Source organism: Haematobia irritans, chromosome 3 (assembly GCF_050003625.1).
Source record: "Haematobia irritans isolate KBUSLIRL chromosome 3, ASM5000362v1, whole genome shotgun sequence".
NCBI classification, from domain to species: Eukaryota; Metazoa; Arthropoda; class Insecta; order Diptera; family Muscidae; genus Haematobia; species Haematobia irritans.
Window position 1 is genome coordinate 44,323,636 of NC_134399.1, and position 9,390 is coordinate 44,333,025.

The window sequence follows — 9,390 nt, forward strand, 5'->3', positions numbered from 1 at the left end:
GACAAATTTAGACGGTTTCCATCGTATGCGAGAGTTTGTGAGGGTGGTGGATGACATTGTCGTTGAGATGGTAGGAGGCGTTTTGTGGAAACCTGTATAGAGAAATGTACTTCCCCATCCCTCTGGCTATATGATTTTATTTGACATTTAACAAAAACTTTCTTTTGCTCCAACCATGGTAACCATGTGTAGCTAAAACTCCCTCTCACATGCACACACACACGATGAACTTAAGTGCCCAAACAAAGATACTCTGCCCCAACGCTGTCGCGCTGGAAGTGAATGGCATACAGAATTGTTGAGCCTTCATTTCCATATTGCTAGCCATGGCCGTCAAGCGGAATATTCTGTATGTGTTGCAAAGTATTACCCACCCCCCTTGCCTGACCTCACATCTTTTGAAGTAGGACTTGAATTAAAATCACCAGGAGATGCTATATTGGACATCGGTCGTCGCCATTTTTCATGTGGGCATTGATAAGGGCGGCCCTACGTCTGATGTATATGTATGTATATTTGATAGTCTGTATCCAGTGGCTATCAAGTGGTTTCCTCGGTATTTAGATTCAACACGAATAGCTCTTTCCTTTTATCTATACTCACTGCTCTTTGCGCTTTAGGCATGATGGGCAATAGTTCTATGCCTTCATTCCGTACTCCGTTGAACTTCGATGAATGGCCATGGCGTAATGTTTATTCAATTCCTTGCGAATTTCGTTTGTCAACCGGTGATTGCCATTTATGGCGAATGGAAATACATAAAAAATAAATGTATATTAAATTCAGCCATTACCTTCGTGGCAAACTGTAATGTCAATTTCCTTTGCAAGCTGCAAAAGTAGTCTGGTTACGGCTAGAATACAATCACTCCCTCTAATGTACACATGTGGCGTTTAGCGTTAAAGAGGAACATCAACATTTTTTCAGTCTCCTTAAAAATGGGCTGACTATTCAATTTGATTGAAAATCAATTTAATTAGTTTAGCATTTCTGTTTCGATTAATATGTATTTTGTAATCCCAATCCTTTGGAATTCGAAGATCGCGCAATCTCTCTGTAACTTATGTTAAGATTGGCATTCGATTTCCGCCAATTTAGTCCGAAATTCATATTTTTTCTGTCTCTTTTAAACTGTTCTCATAAAACTGTGATATTTTTTAATTACTTGCAGTAAACATATTTACTATTTAACATTTTTTTTTTAATTTTTCTCGAAAGCCATGTATTATGTCCTTATGAAATGAATTTTCCCCGTGCCATGAAAATACCCAGCAAAAACTAGGTAACTACATCTCATTACAATTGACATTACCAGGAGTAAAGCTGTCATTACACGTTGCACTACATTGCGGCGAGTTATAATGACTAACTTGTAATGACAAAAATAAATACTTCTCGGTAATTTTCGAATTGTTATTCTCAAATTTTTAGGCAGTTATAGTTAACGCATTAATAAAATAGAATAAATGATGGTACCATTAGGTATAATTATTCACACAATCGAGCACTTACATAAAAAATCAAAAAAATCGGTAATTCTGAAGATTTTTCCGTTAAGAAATTTTTATCAAAAATATTTCATAATAATTGTGTTTAATGACATTATCATATTATGTTTTAAATAAATGCTTTCTTATACCTCATTCACATTACACTTCCAAAATGCGCTTAAACTAAATTTCAAATGCCATTTGCCTATAAAAAAGAGACTTAAAATCCACTATTAGTAGATTTAGAACCTAATGTGAATTGGCTATTGGATATATTATAACGTAATTCACGTATCCAACTCCCTTAAACAGCCTACATTTATTTCTATTTTAAGTGTGAAATTAATTTGCGTGTAATCTTATTTAGATTATTTATTAGATTTTTTGTTTGTTTATATAATATTCGTTTCTATTCAAGTAGTTCTCCTATTACAGCATCACTCGCCATATTTTGATCCATTGTAATCAGCGATAGAAATCAATATTTTCGAGATTTGGTTGCCTGAGAGAATAAGTGGCTATTTTGCAAGCTTTGGTGTATCTACGAATCATTACTTATTAGGTGATTATATGCTTTAAATGCACTACTTATTTTATGGCCGAAAGTATGCCTGGGGATAAGTACTTACCTCCTGGGACATACGTATGTAAATGTAATCCGAATCGATGCCAATTAATAAGTGGTTATTAATTTTTAAATAGGCTAACCTACAAGATTACCGGGTAATGAGAGTTTTTGCTGGGTATGTTTAATATGTTTTAAGAATGAAAAGGTGCTGAAGATTATAGTATTGGACGCTTTGTAAATTTTAAAGATCAGATTCGTCATTTTAAAGGGATCGGGGATCAAAATTTACGAAAACTATTGCAACCAAAATCTAATTAAATAAAAATTTTAACAATATGGCATAAAGTTGACACAAAAATATAAAAAGTATGGCATTTAGTGACACAAAAGTGTCAGCGCTTAAAAAAGTGGCAAATTTGCCACTAAAGTAGTACTGGTCATAGTTTGTTTAGGGTTTGTTTTTTTTTTCTACAGTGTAAATATGATTACCGATGTATATATAAATACGATCAAATTTTTCAACTATATTTATTTTTATTATTTTCTCCACCATAGAACATTTAACGTATCGAAATATTTAATGTGTCGAACATATCCCACACCCAAAAAAAAGTGACCACTTCTTTAAGTTAAAATGAACTCATTGTAAAGAAAGTTGAACTTCGTATAGCGCCAAAGACATTTTTATTTGTTTGAACGATGTGATTTTCGTAGAAATTAGGTATAATGCATTCCATATATTAGTTAACATTTTCCTATATTTATGTACCACTATACTACAGAATGAAAAAATTTAACTGATTTGAATTCATATATGGAATGATTTTATTGAAATTTTTTCATTCATTTGGACAAATCTTACATATTTGTGGTAAAACTTTTACTTCATAATTAGAACTGCTTGCCTTCGTTTTTAAATACAATTTTATTTATTTCTATAAGCAATTTTATCTTCAATAAAAGACATGTTTTATTAATATATTGAATATATTTATTAAGAATCAACAGCATCGACTGTCCTTGAAATATTAGTTTATTATTCCACTATTTCCAATTTCCGTGTGATATTATCAACTGTAAAACGCACTTTTTCATCTTCTTCTTGTACTTTTCACTTTTAATAAGTTGCTTCCTAACGATTTTGTCCTCCTTTTACAATTTCAATACCTACAAATATACAAAATGATAAAACATTTTTGTTACAAAAGGTTAGCGTCACTGAATATTACCTGATATTTGAAGATTCCAAAATGAAGACAAATGAAAGGGTAATTATTCTGCTGGTGTTTTCTTCCTTTATACACCATCACGACATTGATAGATTTATTTTCAAAAAACGAAAAATGTTCTCACTAATTTAAAATAACAAATATTGTATATATTTTAATTGCTATTTATTATATTATTTTTTAACAATCTCTCCGTATACCACAACAACGCGATTCCAACTAAAAAAACAAACCACGCGCAAACATATCGATTACACCCACGCGCAAACACATCGATTACGATGACAGGTATCGATTACAGGTAGACAATAGAAATATAGGAAAATTTCCTATATTCTAACAAGTTTTTTTCCTTATGTTTTGAAAGGATTGCAAACTTCTTAGTACGAATGAACTAAAATATTTTTCTAAGCCAAGTGTTGTTCGTATATATGAAAAGTTTCTATTATAAAGGAAGTCGCAATTATCATTTTATAAGAAATTTTACTAATTTTGAGGAAAATTGGTTTTAGTTCGGTTTTTGTTTATTTTTACGAATGCTTTGTTATCGGTGAATAAAATTTTCTTGTTCAGTAGGAAATTCTTATACCCAGCGAAGAAAACAGTATGAGTAAAATTCCATGCCTTATTCTAGTTAATGAACTATTCCTAACTGCTTACAGTTTAGGATTTTCTTACTGAAACGAGTAAATTTTATTATTTCTCACAAAAATTTACCTTAATGGAAATAAAATGGATAAACTATGTTGATGAAAAATTTTTCCTTTAGTTTCGAAGGCACTTTTTTCTGGGTGCATATATTGGCCACATTATAAGTTAAGTCCGAAGGCATGTTTATGGGATCGATAACACATTTACCGATTATTTAGTCATCAACGAATTGTCGTATCGATTGGACAGACTGTAAGATTATTTACAAACACAGACATTCCGTCCGGAAAAACTTATAGTCTGTAAGACGCATTATACCAACATTGCCAACAGACCATCCCGACCTTCAAATGACATGACAAATAATACAGATTATCACTATAGTGATAATATATTATTATTAATTATAATTATGCCATAACTTTCTTTAAAAATGATTTCGGTAGCACAACCTATACCACACCCAGAAAAAAGTGCCTTCGAAACTAAAGGAAAAATTTTTCATCAACATAGTTTATCCATTTTATTTCCATTAAGGTAAATTTTTGTGAGAAATAATAAAATTTACTCGTTTCAGTAAAAAAATCCTAAACTGTAAGCAGTTAGGAATAGTTCATTAACTAGAATAAGGCATGGAATTTTACTCATACTGTTTTCTTCGCTGGGTATAAGAATTTCCTACTGAACAAGAAAATTTTATTCACCGATAACAAAGCATTCGTAAAAATAAACAAAAACCGAACTAAAACCAATTTTCCTCAAAATTAGTAAAATTTCTTATAAAATGATAATTGCGACTTCCTTTATAATAGAAACTTTTCATATATACGAACAACACTTGGCTTAGAAAAATATTTTAGTTCATTCGTACTAAGAAGTTTGCAATCCTTTCAAAACGTAAGGAAAAAACTTGTTAGAATATAGGAAATTTTCCTATATTTCTATTGTCTACCTGTAATCGATACCTGTCATCGTAATCGATGTGTTTGCGCGTGGGTGTAATCGATATGTTTGCGCGTGGTTTGTTTTTTTAGTTGGAATCGCGTTGTTGTGGTATACGGAGAGATTGTTAAAAAATAATATAATAAATAGCAATTAAAATATATACAATATTTGTTATTTTAAATTAGTGAGAACATTTTTCGTTTTTTGAAAATAAATCTATCAATGTCGTGATGGTGTATAAAGGAAGAAAACACCAGCAGAATAATTACCCTTTCATTTGTCTTCATTTTGGAATCTTCAAATATCAGGTAATATTCAGTGACGCTAACCTTTTGTAACAAAAATGTTTTATCATTTTGTATATTTGTAGGTATTGAAATTGTAAAAGGAGGACAAAATCGTTAGGAAGCAACTTATTAAAAGTGAAAAGTACAAGAAGAAGATGAAAAAGTGCGTTTTACAGTTGATAATATCACACGGAAATTGGAAATAGTGGAATAATAAACTAATATTTCAAGGACAGTCGATGCTGTTGATTCTTAATAAATATATTCAATATATTAATAAAACATGTCTTTTATTGAAGATAAAATTGCTTATAGAAATAAATAAAATTGTATTTAAAAACGAAGGCAAGCAGTTCTAATTATGAAGTAAAAGTTTTACCACAAATATGTAAGATTTGTCCAAATGAATGAAAAAATTTCAATAAAATCATTCCATATATGAATTCAAATCAGTTAAATTTTTTCATTCTGTAGTATAGTGGTACATAAATATAGGAAAATGTTAACTAATATATGGAATGCATTATACCTAATTTCTACGAAAATCACATCGTTCAAACAAATAAAAATGTCTTTGGCGCTATACGAAGTTCAACTTTCTTTACAATGAGTTCATTTTAACTTAAAGAAGTGGTCACTTTTTTTTGGGTGCATATTATAGGTTGTTTTATTCAAAATTTAAATAAGTTTAAGCTTTTTTTAATTAACTATTTTCTGCAATTTCGTTTGATCTAGCTATGTTTGCTTCGCCATAGTTGGCAACACTGGTGAAAGTGAACCGAATAGAAAGTTTATAAATAATGTTTTTTGTTTCATGATGTCATAAACAAAAATAACCGATGTGTTATTTTTTTCCCAACAAACATTTAATTAATCGAAGATTAAAAATGCTTTTCAGTTGAAGTTTCATCAAAAAATTGATTTGCCGCTTATTTTCGTTTTTGTTTTTATTTCCACCTCAAATTGATGCATGCTAACCATTGAACTACGAGTATGGTTATAGCATATGTCTATTCTTTTCCTATCTTTAATTTTAGTTTTCTGCTGTTATGCATCCAAGAAATGGAAAGGCGCAGCACACTAATGTTGGATTTTCGAAAGAGTGCATACTGCACATATTCTTACCAATGCCAGTTATTTGTTTAAGGTATAAAGCCCATTTTGTCCCATAAGCATTAATGCTATCTAAAGTATATGATATTCAGGTTGCTGAATTTGCCAAGTACCGAATCAGATAGGAATTACTTAAGATTTGCCACATTTGTCTTGTATTTGTTGAGATATGAAAGATATTATGCAAATAATAAAATGGCTAAGATACTAACAAGGATAGCGGAAGAGAAGAAACATTGATCATTGATATCCCATTTATATTTACATCCCTGCAAAAAAAAAAAAAATTGGAAGTTTTTCCAAAGGCACAACTTTAACAGCACTCCCAATGATGTTCTTTATTGTAACTACCCAGGAAGTTATTTTAATTCAATTTTTTATAACTTGGTTTTTTCATACTTTTAATGGGTAATTTAAATTTTTTTTGTTTCAAATAGGTTAAAAACAGAGTAAGAATTCATAAAATGGTACAAATCATTTAAATATTGTCGAAAAAATGCTAAATCCAATCTAACAAAATTGTGAATTTTTGAAAATATTTGAGGTCAAACGTTTCCGACAAGCATTAGAATCCATTAAAAATTATAAAAAAATTTATAAAAATTATTTTTTTGACAAAATATCACAGAATTTTTTAATTTGCATCCAAAACATTGAATTCGTGATGCAAAGTGATGCCAATTCAGTGCAACGTCTGTTGAAATGGAGGACTTCCGTCCTATGACAAGCCCATGTTAAATTCATCGCTTCTGCGTCAATTTTGCACCACTTCCGGATCCAAAAAGATCATTTTCATTACTTTTTTGGCGACGCTCTTTTTGCTGCACTGTTAGAAAAATATGTTTGTCATATGTTTCGATATAAATAAAATGTGTTTCGGGCACAATTTTTAAACACAATATATTTAAGCGCAAACATGTAATGTTCCTAAACTAACTCTAAATGTTTGTGAAACATATGTTAATATGTTAGAATATATTATGTTTCTGGGCATGAATGTTTCATAAAAATAATATGTGTGAATGTAAACATATATATGTTGTGATATTTTATTCAGAGATCGACAGAGAGAGAGAGAGAGAGAGAGAGAGAGAGAGAGTATAGAGAAAGAAATAGAGATGGAAACCGAGAGGGTTGACGAAAGATATCAACATAACACAGCGAGAGAATCAAAAGAGAGCAATTTCTGTGAAACCGTTTCTATGTTGTTTCGGAAAACTGTTTTATGTTAAGGCCAAAAATTTGATATGCTTAAGTTTAAATATTATTTAATTTGAATGTTAGAATGAGTATTCGGAGTAAAGAGAATAGACATTCGGAACCAAGAAAATAGACATTTGAAAAAAAAAATAGAATGTGTTTTCGCCTTGAGAGCAACATTTTATGTATGTGTGGACCAAAGACAATTAAAGAGCAAGATGTAAATTGGGAATGTTGTTATTCTTTTTTCTCGAGAACCAGAGATTAGCCCCATACATGTTCGATGAGAAGTTTTAACTTTTAAAAGAACAAAAACACTTCATGAAACATTTAATTAATAATTTAGTGCAATCGATACAGAAATTTGCGGGAACTTTTGAGAAAAAAGCACAATCAAAATTTTTACAACGAACGTCCAAACACGATATATTTGGGAAAGTTACACTAAACATTGCCACCGTGGTGCAATGGTTAGCATGCCCGCCTTGATGGGCATAATATGTTAGAACATATTATGTTTGGGATATAAAATGTTTGTAAATATAATATGCTTAGATGCAAACATATATTAAATTAGAAATAGCCTATAAAGAGAAAAAGAGACCTAGAGAGTATGCTGCAAGTAAAATAATGGAAGTAACCAATTGGCGCCTTAAAAATATATCCACACAAAGAAAATTTCATTAAAATTTTTTACTGCCAGTGTATGTCCAAGCTGAAACATAATATGTTTGAACAATACAAACAATATTTTGTTTGCACCAATCCTGAAAATATATATGCTTGAAGCAAAATGTGTTTGGGTTATATGTTACAGAAGCGTTTTTTTTGAGGGCTTAGGTATAAGTTTCTTACCTCTATTCGATTCGATCAAAAGTTTACTTGGATCCAAAGATTTTGACCTTTCCTTAAGGATTTTGGTATTGATTCCGAGCCAAAGATGCGGCTTCTTTAAAATAAAGAAATTTGTTAGAGACCTATCTGGCTTTAAAGCTACACCCTCACAAAAAATCGCTTCTGTAACATATACTCCCAAACATATTTTGCTTCAAGCATATACATTTTTGGGTATTGCCCAAACATTTATATGTTTGATCTCTTCCCAATATATAATATGTTTGAAAGCATATTGGTCTAAACAATATATGTTTGGGTAGTCTAAGTTCCAAACATTTTGTATTTTTGCATCCAAATTCAATAATGTTGTCTTCCAAAAAACAATATGTTATTATGTGAACATATAATATGTTTGGAAGCATTTTGCACCCAAAAATATTATATGCTTAAAAAAAATCTCCCAAATAATATTGTGCTCAAAATTTTATTTATTTATATATTTACAATCATAATGAATTACGAAAATAAACAGGTAATATAGGTGCTAACAACATAGGTTTTCGACCTGAATGCTCAAAATTTTGTTTCTGCCTAATTGTATATTCCCCCACATCTTTCTCACTTCCACGAGATTTTTTAGTTCTTAGCACCTTTTTCTGTAATACAAACATTGTAGAAGAAATTATTCAATTTTATGATTTTTTTATTTTAATTTTACCTTTTGCCGGACGGGGATTCGAACAGCGGACCACACAGTTTATAAGGATCAAAGAAGTAGCTGATCAATTGCCCAAGGAAAAATAAAATGTTGATTTTGTAATAACAAGCAACAACCACCAACTTAATTCAATATCGCTCCCTGTTAAATAGCGCTCCAAGCTACTAAACACATATATGTTTATAGGCTATTTCTAAATTAATATATGTTTGCATCCAAGCATATTATATTTACAAACATTTTATGTCCCAAACATAATATGTTCTAACATATTAACATATATGTCCCAAACATGTTATGCTAGTTTATGAACATTATATGCTTGCACTCAAAAATATTGTGTTTAAAAATT

The 9,390-nt window shown here is 30.4% G+C and overlaps 1 long non-coding RNA gene across 1 annotated transcript; it reads right to left on the minus strand.

Annotated features, from left to right (window-relative positions):
- Positions 1-8,785: 8,785 nt before the first annotated feature.
- Positions 8,786-9,125, minus strand: LOC142230266 (uncharacterized). Its single transcript, XR_012720630.1, has 2 exons — positions 9,039-9,125; positions 8,786-8,976 (listed from the first exon to the last, which is right to left on the minus strand). It is a non-coding gene; the product is annotated as an uncharacterized LOC142230266 (long non-coding RNA).
- Positions 9,126-9,390: the final 265 nt, after the last annotated feature.